This window comes from Siniperca chuatsi, linkage group LG23, assembly GCF_020085105.1.
Source record: "Siniperca chuatsi isolate FFG_IHB_CAS linkage group LG23, ASM2008510v1, whole genome shotgun sequence".
NCBI lineage: Eukaryota > Metazoa > Chordata > Actinopteri > Centrarchiformes > Sinipercidae > Siniperca > Siniperca chuatsi.
The window spans coordinates 5,950,976-5,968,597 of NC_058064.1; the positions used below are offsets into that span (position 1 = coordinate 5,950,976).

Consider the following 17,622-nt stretch of genomic DNA (forward strand, 5'->3'; position numbering starts at 1 on the left):
GCCAAGTATGTACCGTCCAAATAAACAACACCATGTCAGCTCTGTGCAGCTCATCAATCTCAGTTCATCCCCAAGAGTCCCCTGAGCAGATAAAAAGCTAATCAAACCCTCCGCCATGTAATTCATCATTGGCTGCTCATGAACACTTTATCTTCTATTCCTTCCCTTTGCCCCTTTTGGCAGCACCTCCATTTCTCTGACAACTGGGGCTTATTGGTGCTGACAAGCTAGCCAACAAATCCAATTTATTTCTATAAAGTCATTATTGGCCCCATTAAGATATTGATATTTTACCATACATTTATTGAGTATTTTGATATTAGAAGATCATATGTATTCTTGATTTTTATGATTACGGTTTGTAAGTCATTGCTGCCCTTCTCATGGTTACATTTACATGTACATAACATTTTTCCATGGAGTACTGTGTGGGTTTCTGTATTTCTGTGAACTATTTTGTTCTGAGCACCATCTTTGGGACAAAATTCACATACATCAGTCACTCTTCCAGTCAGTGAGGAGGAACTGCAGAGAGACATGAGGAAATCGCTCACTCCCTTGTAAACTGCTGTCCGCCAAATTTGTCTTTTTTCTACCTACTGTACATCTTGACCACTTTTTCTGGAGAATCCCTTATGGATTACCATTTGTGATATCTGAGAGTTATAATGATATAATACTAACATAAACACAAAATGTTTATGATAAGGATCTCTAGGGTTAGTATTTAAAGAATTGTGATGCAAAGATATGTACTGAGTTGGACATTTTACAGTTGAAAAGACCCTTGTCAGTGCTCTCAGATGGACAAGTGTAAGAGATCTTTATGAAACATTTTTTGTTTATGTTGTGTAGTTATGTAAATAAATGAATATTGGACGGATGTATTGTTATCAGATTTTTTTCAAACATGTAATCATAAAATAAGATTGATATCTGAAGAGTATCCGAGGACAGTTTTTTCCTTTTATGTACTAATTGAACTGTGCAACAGCTTGCATCAACCTCAGCTCTATTTGGATGCATCTCACACAGCACATCCTTTCTAATATTCAGAAATACAGTATGTGAGGCAAGAACACAAAGAAGATCTTCGGTTGGCTAAAGGCAGATGTAATGAATGTGAAGTGAAAACTGCACAGCCTGGATTTCCACACTTTGATGAGGGAGAAATCATTACCATTGATGTAGGTGCAGGGCATGCTTAGGATAAAAGGGGCCCAGTCCATTATTGGTGTTGCAGTTATTGAAGGTTGCCACTACAACAGTAATGCAATCCCATTACTGCAAATGAATGAATTACAGATATGCCATGCATTCAAATTGATAGGGCAAAAGGTGGCTGATGCCAGTAAATCGCTCTGATTTTGTATTTATGCCTAATGAATATTTGCGGAACCATGGCTGCTAACCTCAGTGGAGACTCTATAAAAGGGGGGAGGGAAATCATTTTATGGTGAATTAAAGGAAGACGGGACATTTTATGTTTTGGCCATTGCAGAGTGCTTGCCTGATGCTATGGTATTTCATGGTGTGTTGTCTTTGCTCAATTTTAAAATCCTCTGATGCTCTCAAAACAACTCATCGGTGCAGCAAAAGCTCTTGATCTTTTGTTTTTCAGGACCATCCCCTGCTTTTTATGACTTTTATCTGTGGGCCTGTTATGGAAATATTCCACCACAATTCATTTAAGGTAACAAAGAGTGTTTTTACTGAGCGGCTCTCTCTTTGGCCTCTTCATTGCATTCTGTTTTGGAAATATAATTAATTTTCAAACAGTAGAGTGTCATTTTATCAAAAGGTATAATTCATCCTTTGTGGTTAGAGCAAGTCACATTGATCTACATGTACTGGCTTACTAAATACCCTCTGAGAGCACACCCTTAGCAACCATATATTTATGGCTTAGCATTGGGAGGCACATGGATGCTCATAATGTCCATATGCAGGAAGTACACACACTTTTATGCACACACACTCAATTATTTGCGTGTTTGTTTTTCCTTTCACTTTTCAGTTGGGAGGATACGATGCAAATTTTAGCAATCCTTTCAAATGCAGGCTGAAGCATAAGTGGTGTGGTAATCCAATATGTATATTGTTCTGGGTTCACTGCCTTCGCTTCACTCTGCTGATATCTTCACAAAGTGAAAAGGGAAATGAAAGATAGTGTGAGGGCCATCTTTCTCTGGGGGGATACACTTCAAACACATGCCCCTGAAATTCAGCCAGTGTCTGTCTCTCTCTGTGTGTGACAACATGGAAATTTTGACATTTCTGTGGCCTTAGAATTCAGCATTGGGCTATGGGGCTTTGAGACTGGTCCTCTATGGAAGAGATCTGTATTTTTTCTTCACTCTTCACATAATGAACTATAATCTAAAATATAAGCAGTAGAATATGTATAACAACTACTATGATATTATTGTGATTTTATAATTGAGATTTATACTGTTGAGGCTACTGTGGCCTGAGGATTGTTTCAGGATTAATGTTTTCATGTGGATGTGGATGAGTGCAAAGAAAACATCTTATTACTCATAAGGGCCAGGTACAGGGCAACACAGCGGCGTGTGACACATGTCAAAACACATGCATCCATTTTTTTTCTCCGGTAAGCCTCCAAAACGGCGACGTCTTGGCACGCGTTAACTTGTGATGAAGCACAAGTTGAGAGGATACTCACTTACTACTGTCTACTTCCCAGCACGAATGAGCATCAACTCTCGTGAGAAGCAGCAGTTTTATCACAGTAACCCAAGGAACGGCACATGGCGACTACTGTACCTTGACTACCACTGTGTGGCCTATCCAGCATGTGCTACAGGCGTTAATTGTTGAGATTTAAATGATGCAACGCCACCTGATGTCACCAATGTGTGTTGTGCTTAAGTCCTCCTTCAACTAAAACATTGTAAAACTGTTTTTAGGGAAAGCATTACAGTATATTCAATAGACAGCATTTTGTTCCTTAATGATATTACTCAACTGTTATTGTTATCGAGGCTCAATGATTACAGGCTGGCTGCACTCAATTATAATCATGGAGTGTGTTTTTTCTTGTACCCACAAGTTCAAAAAGATGCAAAAAAAAAAGAACAGTGAAGATGCCAGCTTTTTTACATCAGCCATTTGATTTTCTAGTAATATTTGCCTTTACTTGATGAGGTAAATTACCAAGCATAATCTCAGTACTGAAAAGAAAATAACTATCAAGTGTGTCCACTCTCCTGACTCAAAATGTGTTATTGTCTGCTAATATCTGTTTATGATATAACACACATAGTGTGTGATGTGTCTTTGGCCTTAATTCAAGTAGTTCTGTCATGGTAGTCGAGCAAAACACTGCCAACATTAGAACGACCAATGCAGGTTTTTCCAAACGGGGTCAATCTTTAAACTGAGATGATTACAATTTATTTGTTCAATAAAGGATAAATGACGCTAACACTGATAAAATCATGAACAGTGGAAGCTGAGACTGGCATCATCAGACAACCATAAAAATAATTTGTCTATGCAATATTCTTTCATCAAGTGCACAGTTGCCCTAAAGTGTTCAACCCCTTGTTTTCTACACACTGCAGAGTTAGCATCTTGTCTTAATTACAACACATCTCAAAATGTGCTTATAATGCGACTTTGATACCTCATGAGTGCGACATGACCCCAACATCACAAACCAGTCCGTGTTACTTTGAAATAAACTTTGCATCACACACAGACCCCAAAACATTCATCAATTGAAAACCATTTTGTTCCACCATTTAAACCACGCCACATCTTTGATCTTGGTGCAGTTTCCCCCCAGTCAAAAACTTTCTGGTCCTTTCATCTGAGCAGAGGCTGAACGAGGAACGCAGTCTGGAAACAGGTGTTCTGGTTGTTTGATGTTAGCCTGCAGTGGTCCGGCAGGTTTGGAAACATGAAGCGATCGTGACCCCGTTCTGGAGACCGACAACACGCTCGTCCCCCTCCTCCTTCCTTTCTGATGAAGCAGCCAGGTGCCAAAAATACATGCAGCTGTGTTGAATAAAACATCTGACACACTGACTCCCTGACTGATGGTGGGACAGAAGGAGCTACCCCGGGGACGGAGGGGTCTGGGACTCGCAACATCTATACACATTAAACTCATTACACAAGTTAATGAGAAAGTTTCTGTGAAGTCGGCTGCTGCGACGAGGCTCAGCCTTGACTGCTGCTTCGGGTGAGGGAGGGAGCTGTCCTGTAGGCTGTGGTGCTGAATCTGACTCTGCTCATACCTCTGTGGTTATTCAGGCATTTAGCTTCTGCTCTGCAACAGAGTTACTTGCACTGGGTGAGCAGGGAAGTGTCTTGTTTGCTAAAGGGCACAAACATGCGATACAGTTGCTTCAGCCACTTGGACAGTGTATAAGGCTCAGAGTTTTTGTTTACCTAAATTCAAGGGAATATATCCATATTTTTCAATGGGAGATGATGCGTTTAAACTGTTTTTCACATCACTTTTATGTTCTAATGCACCTAAAAGTTGTTGCATTTCCAGATGCAAAAAAATGCTGATGCTACTGTAGTTTATAGTAAACAATGTCCTCTTCTCCTCTCACTATTATAGAAAAAGAACAAAATGGTGAGAAAATGCAAGCAAGTTGCTGGAAATAGCACCAGTCCCTCTAAATCAGTGTTTCATAGCCTTTTTTGGTTTGTGACCCTTTAAAGAGAAGTAATGTCCACTTGTGACCCACCCATAGTCAACAGTTGCATGTGTCTATCAGTCAAGCGAAATTTTTTACCCCTTGTTTTATTTGAACTTTTAAAGGCCTGAAAAGACAAAATATCCAGTAATTGACAAGAAACAAAGCAAGATTAGAATAGCTTTTTCTGCTTTGATATCCAGTTAAAACGTCTCATAGCCCCTTCGATTTAGTGCCTTGGTAAGATGTTGGGCCACTACAACAGCTTTAGTACATAACTGGGTTGAGACCACAACATTTTCATGCTCATCAAACCATTAAGTGACCCCTCGTGCCCTGTATAGAATGATTTGTATTCATTATGTTTCTCTGCTCTTTTATTCACATTTTTCCTTAATTTCTGACCCATCTGTATGAATATATTACATTATATGGAAGCATTACATCATCTCCTGCTCTGATTCAAACATTCAGCCCCAGATAATAAATGCATGTTTGGGGGGGGGTTAGCATTTTAAAGGAAGGCTATTTATCATCGGTAACACAATCCCACCATGTCATTAACAAACCACATCCTCGTAACACACTTCCTCTTCGTGACAGACGGCATCCCCAGGCCTGTGGAGGTCAGCCTCATAGGAAATGAGAAAGTAGTGCAGTTCCTACAAGGTCGAAATAGGACAAAACACAGCTATACACAGACAAACTGAGCATCAAGTTATTTTTATCAACAGGCAAGGAGTCATTTTGATCCACATGCTGGCACACCACCAAGACCCAGCGTATTTAGCTACATATCGATTCAACATTTAAAAGACTAGTTCACTGGCTGTATCAGATTACGGGAGCCACTGCCCCTTTAAGCCTCTGAACAACACCAAATCCTGTTTAAATAACATTACATGATAAACTGGGCTTAAGTATTTGGTTAATGTGAAGGATTTGAAACACAAGAATCAGGAAAGCATTAGCATTTCACTGACTCGTCAGTAACTGTGCAGACCCCTTGATGATCCAAATTCTGTTAAAGAATCTGGGTCACATTCAATAAATGTTACGTCTGTTATGTTAACACAGGTCTGGCCTATGTTCCAGACATTCAAAGAAGTCTGCAATCATGACTGGCACAACATCAAACTCACAAACGGTGTCAAATAAACATCAAAGAAGGGTTGGTGAAGCAGTTCAATGCTGAAATCATTAATTTTGCCTCTGTGGGACAATTTTAACAGACATTGAATGAACTATATTGTACTCCAGGGAAAGATGGTGTACTTCTTTCTTTTTCTGCTCTAAACATATTCATTTGGGGCACATCCTGCAAATTCAATGAACCAGACACTGCCCTGTGGCTGTGTTTTCCACCGAATCTCTTCATATATGCATCCAGAGAAAGGATTATACCCAGAGTGAGAATGATAGACAGAGTGAGAGGAGTTGAGATAACAAAGAGGAGTGGAGGAGACAGGAGGTAGACAGAGGGTAAACAGAGAGCCAGTTAGTATTTAGTGACCCCAAAGCTTGAGATAGAGTCATGAGTCACTGACTGTGTTTACTGTAAACAGAGAGAGACAGCGAGACAACACAGAGGGACATCATCATTTACTGGCACACCTCTGAGATACCAGGGTCAATCAGCAACTGGTGATTTGCCATAAGGATGCAAGAAAAGAGGCTGTTTTCTGTCCAGAGAGGATATATTTTCCTGGCAGCAGAACAGCTTCTCACAATCACATAAACTGCAAATATCAACCATGGGCTACTGAGAGTGGAGAATGGTGTGCAAACAATTAAGCCTAACAGTAACTCAGAAAAGACATATCTCTGGGATTTTAGGCGTCTCCAAATAAGATTCCTAACATATTTAAATAATTTTTCATTGCTTGACTGGTCACGAGTGAATTGCTGATCAAAGTACAGTCTCTCGATTTTGCCTTTTCAAATTATAATGCCATTTGTGTTAGCAAAATTGAAATCCATGTGCACCAATGTGGAACTGAGGCCAATTAAGAGATGTTAACAGGACTTCAGAAATTAATGTGTTAACAGTGATGCAGTTTTTGATGCTCAGCAGCTTGTCCAGAAGTTATTCAAAAAGTAAATTATGAGATATTTAATTAGAGCTGATAATCTACACATCAACTTTTTCTTTCTTCAAAGAAAAATAAGAAATAAATAGGTTGGGACTGAAGCATTTATGAAATCGTGTTTCATCTGGGGATTCTCTCTGAGCTGTCCTTGTTTGTCTGATTCTTGGGTATTTACAGATGAACAGATGAAGGTGTTGTTACAAGAGTCTGTTACGCAACACTGCCTTGGCTCTCGGTGACCACCAAACGTCATGTCTGATTCTCCAGAGGGACAGCCAGATTTCAGGTTGCAGCAGTATCTAGTGGCTGTGATGCCTCATTGCACCCGCTCCTCCCAAATCTGCATAGCAAAAAGTCCCCTGGTTGATCATAATGAAGACAGAAGCTCCAGCCTCCTCACCATGACAGAGGATGTTTTGTTTATGGTTTCATAAAACTAAGTTTTGTATTGATTTAAAAACAAGGACACGTGGAAGTAACAGGTCCACAGCCTGCACAGGAATATCTGTCTGTGCTTGTCTGGTGCTCAGGCCCCATGGGGGCTCTTAGTGGGGTTGGCCAGCCAGAGTGGGAGGATGGGCTCCGGAGTTATTGATTGAAGCGTCTCATAATCTGTGAGCAGGTCCAGAGGTGCTGCAGGGCTGAGCGTGGCAAGAATGTTTGTGTGTGCTAGTGTGATGCTCTGACATGGAAGTTGCCCTTCCTGCTGCCACTGAATAGGTTCAGCGCCTTTTCTGAAGAGCAAAGGTGTCTTGTGCCGCTGCCAGAAAATGCCTCGTTATGTTACACAGTGAAAAAGAAATCTTATATAAACAAAATGACTTGATTTTAGGTTTTGGAAAATAATTGTATTCCCTGCAGAAACACACTTCACATGTTTCTACAACAACAACAGACAAACGTGGAAAAAACTAAGTGCTTCATTAATTTTGTGTGAATAGTCTTGGTGGCTGAATGAGTCTAATTTTGTAATATCAAATAATTGGTTGTGTTGCCTCCTGGAGAAGCTTTTGCTTTTTCTAGTTCATGGCTCTTTGTTGCCATCTCAGTGCTAACACGTTATCAGCTCTTTTCAAAGCAAGTCGGCTTGCTGAGCTTGTTAGGGGATCTTTGCACCTTCATGACTGATCACATGGCTTCTGAATCCTCATTTTACTTCAGCTGCCTTTGTCGCTGCTCTCTTGCATCCAACGTTGTTGTTGTACCCCTGTTTTTGATTTCCCTGGGTTGTAGTCACCTCTTGTTCTCTCACCCACACTGGTATTGAGTATAAATAAATAAAAGCTTTTCACCAGCATCCACACCAAACTGAAATAATCCAAAGCCACAGAAAAAAGACAAAAAAAAAAAAAAAACCTTTAGAGACTTTAAAGGGTCTGTTCACCCAAATCACAAACCAAATTATATTTTCTCACTTACCCCTAGTGGTATCTAGCTCTGTATCTGAAGGAGAGTGAAATTTTGTTTGTGGCACTCAAAGTAACAAAAAATTACTAAACCAAACATCAACATGTCCTTCTGGAAACAATGTCCCAGTAAATTAATAATCAACAGATCTGGACATGAACAGTCTTTCTCTCGTTTTTTTGTGATTTGGCAGCATTAAGGTTGAGTAATATTCTGCCTGGGCACTGAGTATGACTTTTAATTGGAATACTTGTAGTTAAAGGCAGCAGCCTTACAGAGTTTGTTTCGCAGTGCACAATGCATGCATAATCCACATTCGTAAGTGGGTGCCTCTTCATTAACAATGTTTAAGAAATTAATGTGTGGAAATCCATCATTATCGCAACTCGCAATCACCAAACCCTACAGCGGGTGCAAACTCATAATCTTAGGCAATTTGCATATGCAATTAGTGTAAGCTTCAAGGAAAGGATGTGATTGACAGGACTGAAATGTTTTGCCTAGTTGGTCTGATTGAACCCAATTTAGAGAGTAACCATGGTCGACTTTATGGGAAGTGTTTTGTATATTGTATCTCTCAAGCCTTTTTGAGATACTACAGCAGATAAAGAATGACAATGCTGTTTGACAACTTGACCTCTAGGCCCCTATTGCAGCAAATATGTCCAAGAGACAGAATTTTCTCACAAATTTTGTGGCCAACAGCCTTGCATTACCTTGACACACTTCCACTTTTCTGGGGCACACAGCGACAACAAATACACATTCCAACAATCACGAAAATTCTTCAATTGTACGGCACCAGGCCTATTTTTCAGGATGGCTTTGAAGATTTTGCCGCCATGCTAAGAAACGAACAGTTTGATAGAGTTTACTTTCAGAGGAGACAAAGATAGACCTAGGAGGCATTCTATTTCTGCCCCAGCTCTTGTCTTCCTTTCTTTCAAATTTTTTTCACCCCTCTCCTCAAGGTTATTCATCTGGCTGTGGAGTCAAAATCAATGGCAAGAACAGGGCTGATAGTTAAGACTTGCACTGAATCTCTCACCGTGCATATGGGATGTGAGGGGACAGCCATGTTTCATTATAAATTCAAGGCCAATGTGTTCCCAGGGAGGGAAAGCAGGATGTCAAGGTAATGAGTTAATTTAGGAGATAAGGAACAGCAAATGTAATCTCTAAAATTTAACCAGCAGCAAAATGGCTCCTCAAGCCTCAAGCCCATCCTATCAAACAGAGGGGAAAAAGTCACTCATTATCATGATAGTCTTAGCTCTCGGTTCTCTACAGAGCAGTAAATACGGGTAATCATCCTCCCAAAATATGGCAAAGTTTACCCTTAGGCTTCATTGTAAAGATCCCATTAAACCCTCTGGTGTGAATAACAGAGTGGGTTTGCTTCAAATGCTTCATCTTAAGCATCTAAGTGCAGGACCCAAACAGCTTAAGAGAGCACAATAATTTCTGCCACTATCGTAGACCCCAGACTACCCAGTACGCCAGCATTATATCAAATTTAAGCAGATGCCTAGTTATTATCCCCAAGTGGGCTGGGTTGGCCCCATGGTGCTGTGGTAATGAGTGTTTTTTTCGTCTGACTGGGTGGACATGTTTTGGAAAAAAGGCCTCTGTCTGCCCCCCAAGAAGCTTGGCTCTGAGAATGAACTCTGCACAACACAGACCTATATGCCTCCACATTTGCATCATCCTTCATGGGAGCCCCAAATATGTCAGACTGCTCAATTTTCCAAGGATGAAGGGGTTGGTAGATGGTAGAGTAAACAAGAGGAGTGGAAATTGAGGCCACTTGCGGTTATATCTCTCCGTCTTTTGAGCTGTGGGCTTTTGCTGGTTGTGCTATTATTCCAGCAATTGACTCTGGCTGTGCTGGTTGGCAGTTCTCTCAAATGAAAAGGGTGTAATACTATGCAACGTTTTTGAGCAGCTGCTAAAAACGGGACCACCTCAAGAAGGAGCAGGGACAATCAGTGCGACGTAATGAGAGCAGCTTAACATAACTAGACGGATCACGTAGAACGATGTACAACGCTCACATGTGTCATCTACAGTACAGTGCTAATGGGTGAGGAAGCGCATAGGGGAGACGGCTGGCATGACAATCTACAGCAGGCAGGAGACTTGGTTGCCATGACGACAAACAAGGATGTTTGCATCAGAGGCAAATCTCAGCGGTCGGCAGCGGAGGGCACACATGCTGTTCGACTAACAGTAATGGAGAACTGCGGGGCCAGAGATGAGAAAAGGTGGGGTGAAAGGGAGGAATGCCTTTTCGTTATCACTCAGCATTCCCTCCCAATCTCTTCTCCACAGCAGGGTTGAGCCACACTGTAGGAGGGGGGTTCCTGTCTAACAGGGAAACAAGGACTCACTGGTTCAACAGCTAATGACACATCTTGCCTTGCTGTATTAGAGAGAAGAATTAAATCATCTTCACAGTAGGGTCACTTGAAAATATTAAGGCTTTAATGCTGATTATGTGCCTGTGCATTTATTCTGTTTAATCCTTCCACACTGAATTTAATGAGCATGCAATGACCTTGATTGGTAGCGAAACAATACAGCAATGTGACTCACTTGAGCAAGCTGCTGTCCAATATGTACTCAGTTGACAGGGAAATGGAAGTGGCAATAAGTTGTATATCTGTGACAACTATTCATGCTTTATTGCACACAAATTATTGTGATACATTTTAAATCCACCAAGGTCATTTGTGTCATGGACAGGACTGTGCAGGGTGACACTGATTTTAATTGCTTTTTTTATACCATCATGCCACTGTATCTTGGCCACAATGCTGGGTGTCGTGTTGCTTTATGACTCATGCATCCTCCAAGGGCGCCCAGGAGCAGTGAGGGAACTGTAGCAGAGCCAAGAGGCAACTTACTTGGACGTAGTTTTTTCTGTTTCCCCTCATTGTGCTGACATATTTCTGGGGACACTGACAGAGGCTCTGGAAAATTGTGAGCTTGTACAAGCTGTAAAAACACAATTAGCCTTTACTGTCTTAGATAAGACTCAGCATGATGCTTAAGCTGTGAATGTGTCATTTTGCTCAAATTGATGCATTCGCCTTTGTGATACTTGGCCCAGATAACTTAATTTCCCCCAAAAATGGAAGCTGTTTTACTCTTATAAACTCATGAATGGGAGATGGGCTGAAGAACGGACACTAGTAATTTGGATTCTAGGCTCATTTCCATGCTGACATTACAATGTCAATACAGAGTGGCCAAATCAACAGGGAACCATGGTGGAGCACCTCTAATCTAATCATTTCAGACAAAAAATAACTATGTGAGCCAGAAAGACAATTACACAAAGAACAGCAGTTGGTTAGGTTATTACTGACATTACCCTGGAGGTAAGGTGGCACTTCCTCCTCTATTTTCCTTTCCATTAAGTCACTGCCTTGATATCAGCATGTCTAGCAGGTGCATCATGGGATGCCCCCATGTGTTTTTAGGGCTGGGTGGATGTGCATTAGCGTTTCAGGTAAGCACAGGAAGAGAAGGATGGCTTTTTTGTAAAAAAAAAAAAAAATGCCTTATTACAATCATGAAACATTGAAAATGTCCTCCAGGGCCTCTTTTTATGCTGTGTGCCCTTCAGTAATAATTAATCTACTCTTTCATTAGACATGTGGGGATGTTTCGCCCACTATGTACAGGCAAGGCTGGGGGCTCAGGAGGACAGACATGGAGCACAAGGGGCAAGGCTTGTGTCCCTCAGCAGTCCCACACACCCAGATGGTATTAATCTCTAATAACTTCCCCACAAAGCACCTTCGGGCAGCGGCAGGAGAAATGCTACGGATAGATGATGCGTTTTACCAGCGCTAAGTATGAATCAGGATATTAAAAAATTGTAGGAGGGCAAAAGCAATTTCCCCTCAAGGAGATTTTAAAATTACAGCTCTGAGTTTTGCCATAAAATCATTTTCTCATCCTTACCTATCACAATGAAACACCTCCCCTCCGCCACCATCGCTATACGTGTATACCTAAAATAGCCTTTGTAAATCTCTCTGACAGACAGTCATGACAAAGCCATGAAATAAAGCCTCCTTAAATAAACTTTGTACAGGCTATTGTACATTTATGACAGGCAGTTGTGGATGTACATAAAGAGATGGATTCTCAAAATTAAATGTAAAGATTTTCCTTGGGAAGACAAACCTGAATGAAGTCATTGTAACATTAATTCACTCTGACTACGCTGAAGCCATTCACTTACTTTATTTAATTAAGCAGACTGTTGTTGAATCTGCAAACCAAGGTAGACATATCCAACACAGACTTGTTTTTTTACTGGCTTCATTAGACATCGTTCAGGCTGTGGTGCTGATCCTTTCCGACTCACTGCAACTTAACGGCAATTGTTTTGACCACACTGCAGCTGATAAATATGAATTTAAATGCAGTCGCATATAGCTGGAAGAATGGGCTTTTGTCAAAAACCAAACAATGCTTTGGTTCCTCTGCACAAATAAAAATATCCTTAAGCCTTGTTCTATTGTGAGGAGAGGTCCCACTCATGCTCTGTTAATTTCAGCAGCTTTACACCATGCGATGTTACTCTGTCAAATAAGCTGCATGATGGAGTTAGCTGAGAGAACTTAAGTTGTCATTTGTGAGATGCTTTTTAAAAATTTTTGGTGCGAAATGATCGTTGCTACACGCCCCAATGATCAATCAATGAGTTTTTCCTGGAATTTTTAGTAGAATTTCTGCAGGTGGCGTGTCTAGCCATGGTTGCTGTCAATGCTCATACTAACAATCTTTTCTTATCTGTCAGCAGCAGAGCAAACAGCTTAAAAATAAGAATATGTATCTCTGTTTAGCTCTGTCAATAGAATATGTATGAGTATGTGTTTATTTATAAGAGTGTGTGTGTGGATTGATCATGTAATCTGAGTCTTATCTCGGTGGGTCTACAGAGATCAAGCAGTCCTGAGTTCTACACACCCTGTCAAACACTGAGCTTCAGATCAGGACTTAGACCAAGCTAATTAGCAGTTATCAGTGTCAGGCCCTTAAAACAATGCTGATACCAGTTAGCCTAGCAATAAAAGCTACGAGGAGGACCTTCTCCAGTAATAGTTCCTTATTACTGTACACGTGACAGAATTTAGGGTGGTCTTTGCACAACATTTTTCAGAGTGACGAATTCAGGGTGCTGATGTTAATGTCAAACTGAACTGATAATGAGGCCGAATTATCCTCTCTTTTCTGAATCTTACTGGAGCCAAGACATCAAGCCATTTAAGACTTGGACATGATTTTCAGTTTCCACCAGGTTGATTATGAACAAAGTGCTACTTTACCATGTTTAAATCTTGCTTTATGGGTTTGAAAGTCTCCAGTGTAAGACTAGTGCCAAAAGACACTGAAAAAAAAAATCAAAATTCTGAGTTTGAGAGCTGAACAGCAAGTAGTTTCGTCATGAAGCAGTTAAGAAGATTTTGGCCAGAAATGATGAGTGTGATTGAAATGTCTGGGTTCAGGATGAAAAAAATATGCTTTCATTCTCAGGAAAAATCAATTGAGGTTAATTATTTTGCTTTCTTTAATTTAGTTTATTTAATTGAGTTAGACCGATGAGTCTGAGTGTGAAATAGTCACTCACTTGTTTTGAGCCTGGAAAGCAATCTATGTGAACAAACTCATAACCTCGACTCAACATTCACATCAATGTAAAAGATGGGATACAAACGATTTGCATACAAGCTTGAGGAGAGATTTAGAAGGCATATGAAAAAATAAGCCCATGTCCAATGTACATGCACTGAAGGCATGGTTAATTTCCAAACAACATTGTAGAAAATGATCTCGCTACGCTGGCTCGCTAACGGGCGGTGTTCAATATTTAATTTCCATGAAGAAAACAAATACAGTTAACAGAAAACTGTGTGCAGTCATGTTTATTTGGAAGACTCGAAACACTGTGCAAGTTTATTTAGCTAGATTTCATACATAATGATAGAAGAAGTACATTTGAGGAATGATGTGTATTAACTTTTTGTCATTTTTTGTTTTTTTTACAGAAAGCTGCTTCTCTCTTCTGCAGCTGAACATATACATTTAAAATCTGAATGACAGATTGATCTGTGATTGACTGTGTGTATCAGTTGGATTGCATAATGCATTAGGTTGGTGCTGTAAATTAGGGCCAGTATTATATGTTTTACAGTTTTCAATCAATGTATTTGACTTACTGTAGTAGGGGCACAGTGATAGTGACTGGATTGTAATTAATAGTCAATAATGAATCAATAATCAACTCCAAAGGACCTCATTATTTTAAACAGGACTAAGCTTCTTAGTATTTATCTATACTACCTATGATTATGATGACACAAGGATGATGAGATGATGATGAGAAGATGATTATAGTGAGGTACTTGGACATGTGGAACCAACCTAGCAAGAAGAGCCAGAGAACTAGTCCTGAGGCATCCATCTCCACCAGCATGAGACTCTGTGGTCTCTGTGGTGACAGTGTCACTGATCTATGCACGTCCCTCCTCACAGGCGCCCACTACCAAATGGCCACACAAGGTCAAATCATAAGAGAGATGCTATTTATATCCTCCATTTAGTATTGCTATCCAGAGCTGAAACAAAAACCCGCCTCATTCTCTTTACTGTCCTGCTGCTTCTGTTATACTTCCCCTTTTCCTACCTCCACTTCCTTTCCCCTCATTCCCTTCATCTTCTAATAAACTGATCGTAAGTGAGAGGCTTCAACCAAATGCAAAGTAATCCTGGCAGATGCCCTTTTATCCTGACGGCCTTTGGCTTTTTGAAAAGTTCACTCAAGATAAACTTGACCTAGACAAAAGGTTAGCGCTGCTCTGACATCAGGCTCGGGACTTTGGGCCTGTACTTCTCATTAATAGCTCTTTAAAAAGCCTGATAAAACAGGATGACACCTCCAGCGACAGCCGAGTGGCCACTTGATTAGTTTGGGAGTCAACATCTGCCCCCGCCCTCTCAAGCTTGGTGTAAATAAGATCAGAAGATGATGTATTAGAGCTTTTAAAGCCAAAAAGAAGAATTCATAATATCACTAGAGCTTTATCATGACCCAAATTCATATCACACAATTTCAAAAAGGTCCTGGGTGATGACTACACTCAGTCAGGGCTCCTTGAAACCCAACAACATGAAAAATAACCTCTAAGTGTTTCAAAAAGCTATTGCCAGCCAACAGTCTACGCTGCATCCATCAGTGCAGGCACAGCCTCAGCCTGTCTGATTCAGTTAGTGCTTATGAAATGGAGCATCTGCAGAAGCTCCCAGAGAGTATGTAAACATAAGCTCTGCCTTGGGAAATGAGCTGAGGGGTCATTTAGATTTGGGTGGGGGAAGCAGGGAGTGCTGCCTCGCTCTCCCTCTCTCTGTCACCGGGAGCTTCCTGGCTAATGTATTCGAAGCACTAGGCTAAACAGCAACACCTGAGCATGCCCCAACCCCCGCCCCCCTCCTCTCCCTTTTTTTTCTCTCTCGTTGCATTGGCTGATCCTGCCTCCTGAGATATTAGGTAATCCGGGAGCAGGCGAGAGGTGATAGGCCGCCCGTCTTTTAACGATGCCTTATTTGTCAGCGAAGCTGCGCTACAATCACCACGGATATGCTTGACATGTTTGCCAAGAGCCAGGAGCCATCCATTCCATGTGCACTGTGCAGTAGCCATTCAGCGCTCTATCAGTGAACCTGTGGGAAGTGATAAGCCTCCTTTACAGCAAGGGGGGTTCCCCCCAATCACAACAATACCAGAGATATTGGGTAACATATGGAACTCAAGTGGCTTTTCAAATTGTACCTGCTCCCTGTATAGACTCCTAAACTTAGATTGCAACTATGAGCAGGAATTCATTACCACTGGAGAGTTTGTATAATAGATTATCAGCATGAGGTACAGTCAGGAACAAAAGCATGCAGAAGAAAAGTCACAGACAGAGAGGGATGTCTTGTTCCCTTTTCAAATGGCATTACAGCTCATTTCCGAATCAATAGCTTGCATCTTTCCTCCCTGCCCAAGATAAACCCATCACAATTGAAGGATGGAGGAGAGTTGAGAAAAAAAAAAGAAAGACAAGGCACCAGAGCCACAGCCGGCTGATTGTATCTGATGGAGAGAGGTGAACAAACGGAGGGATTAGCTTCCATGGGATGAAAGCAGCTGCTCATCTTCCATCTCCATTCCCCCTCCCCTCCTCTCCTCTTCTCTGCATCCGCCCACACATCCACACCGTGGTCTCCCCTCGCAACCAGAGACATGCTCTATATGTTGTAGCCGATCTGCTATCACCAGCTGTGCTCCACCCTGTATCTACAGCAGTTTCCCAGCAAGCAAGCAAGCACAAAAAGCCTTTGAGTGCACATGGCGATGAAAGGCGCGGCGAAAACGGGCGCCAAAATTTGTGTCACAGAGCGGGGTTGGGAGTTGTAGCAAAGAGTACTTCCCTTGTGGCACTCTCAAAGCAAAGCACCCACCCTTCCTGATTATGTCACCTAGACACCGATACATCAACACACATCCACCCTAACACAAAAACACACTCACAAGCCAACAAGAGACACCCCATTTCTTTGAAACTTCTGGGGTAGCCCAAAAAGGAAATGTGCGCTCTTACCTGGCAACAACAGCACACCTTCAGCTCCAAATCTGCTCACCCTGACAAGGAGGCACGCTCATCTGGAGTAGGAGAAGGGAGTCTTGGAGAGAGAGTGTGCATGTGTGTTGTGTGTGTGAGTGTGAGGCTGGGAGAGGGAGAGAAAGTGAGAGGTGGAGCCTGGTTTGGAAGAGAGAGGGAGGAGGAGAGAAGGAGGGCAGGATGATGACTCTGTCTGCCGTCTATATAGCCAGTCTTGGGGGAGCAGTGTGGATGGCGCTAGATCATCTTCTGTTCAAACACACGCGGTGGATACACCTCGTGAAAGGCTGGGAGAAAGAAACCCGGGGGCAGCGAACGGGAGGAGGAGGGGGAGGAGGAGGTGTGAGAGAGACAGGAGAGACTCTGGGCTGTTAAAGCCAGCATCGTCACACGGCAGTTCCTAGGAATCCCTCCAGTAAGAGGGGCACTGCATCACTGAGTCCTTGACTGTGATTGGCTGGGTAGTGGGGAGACGCCAAGGATGGTGGGCAATGCTGTGTAACCTAAGATGACCCTTTCTACACATATTAACATGCCCTGTTTGTGTTTCTCAGCCCCTCTGGACACCCATCACCTTCAAGGCCAAAAATCCCCTCCCCTGGGAACATCCTGCAAAAACTTGTCCATGAAGGGAAGATGATTTCCCCAGAGGAAGCTGAGGCTGTCAATAGAAAAGCTACACAAACACCTGCAAGGACAGTCCTTCATTAGAGTGATTAAATATGTTGTCACGCTGACCTCAAAACCAATGGCAAGGTTATATAGTGA

General features: G+C 41.8%; 1 protein-coding gene across 3 annotated transcripts in view; it reads right to left on the minus strand.

Annotated features, from left to right (window-relative positions):
- Nucleotides 1-17,138, minus strand: part of syt1a (synaptotagmin Ia) — a 166,425-nt gene extending 149,287 nt beyond the window's left edge. For all 3 annotated transcript variants that reach the window (XM_044186688.1, XM_044186685.1, XM_044186687.1), the window contains exon 1: nucleotides 16,834-17,138. The gene's annotated coding sequence lies outside the window, so the exon portion shown is untranslated. The remainder of the gene's footprint in view (nucleotides 1-16,833) is intronic.
- Nucleotides 17,139-17,622: the final 484 nt, after the last annotated feature.